The sequence below is a fragment of the Callithrix jacchus genome, chromosome 17, assembly GCF_049354715.1.
Source record: "Callithrix jacchus isolate 240 chromosome 17, calJac240_pri, whole genome shotgun sequence".
In the NCBI taxonomy this organism is placed as follows: domain Eukaryota; kingdom Metazoa; phylum Chordata; class Mammalia; order Primates; family Cebidae; genus Callithrix; species Callithrix jacchus.
Window position 1 is genome coordinate 10,812,501 of NC_133518.1, and position 1,125 is coordinate 10,813,625.

Genomic DNA, 1,125 nt, shown 5'->3' on the forward strand with positions numbered 1-1,125 from the left:
ATGAATTTTACAAACTTGTATTAGTGGTAATGGTGGAGCTGGAGAGTAGTGAGCGCTCCCCAAGCTGCCTGGCGAGAACCACCAATACTGTGGTGGAACTTACGGCCCTTTCCAAGGCCACGGCTCTCTCGGCCTGCAAATGCCAGCCCATGCATCTCCCTGTGCTTATAGACTGGTTTGGTGATCCATTGGGTGTCAGGATTTCTTCTGATAGCTTTATGGAATGGATCAATGAGAAAAACCTCAAAAAATTGTATGTGGAATCTTTATCAACTCAGTAAGAATTCAGGACACTTAGAGTCCCACAGGGGCATCCAGCTCACTTCTCTGCAACGGACTGAAGGCTTCGAGCAAACTTTAGCTGGTTAACACCATGATGGACAGGCTTGCCATAAGTTACACCATTAGGAACTGGGCGTTTTCGGCCACAATGGCGAACATGAATCCTATATATAACGTAAACTTGCTTGGCCCAGTCTGTGCGCTTTATCAGGCTGGTGGGGCGGGGAGCCCTGAGGAGAGCAGAGAGCTGGCGGTAGGTACTGCCTGCCCCGGACCCTCAGAAGAAAGCGCATGGCATCAGACTGCCTCTTTCTCCATAGCTCCTGGGTGTACCTGTATGCACCCATCTTGGCTTCCCTGATGGCTGTCACCTGACAGAAAGGGCAACAAAATTATTTAATAAGAAAAGAGAAAAAGCTAAAACATTTGAAAAATTTAATGCCAATAAAGTAAAATTTGAAAAATGAGAAAATGAATCAAAGGGAACCTAAGTAGAGAAGAGAGGCAAAAAGAATTTTACACACATGTATTCAGACTCTAAAAAAACTAAAAATAACCAAAGAAAATTAACACTGAATGTGATAATTTAAGGCTGTAACTCCCAATGCTGTGAAATAAAAGAAAATACATTATACTAAAACCAACCAAAAGTAAGCTGAATAAGCCATGTTAAAATCAGAGAAAGTGATCCTCAAGCAAATAATACTAGGGGAAATAGGACCATTTCATCATAATAATTGCATCAACTTTCTAAGAAGACTTATGAATCTCAAACACGTATACAGTGAATATGAGTGCTTCAAACTATGCATGGCAAAACAGAACAGACTAGAGAAACAAGCT

At 41.9% G+C, this 1,125-nt stretch overlaps 1 pseudogene; it reads right to left on the reverse strand.

The window, feature by feature from the left end:
- Positions 1 to 20: 20 nt before the first annotated feature.
- On the reverse strand, positions 21 to 629 carry LOC100387801 (large ribosomal subunit protein eL15 pseudogene; annotated as a pseudogene).
- Between the last annotated feature and the right edge of the window lie 496 nt (positions 630 to 1,125).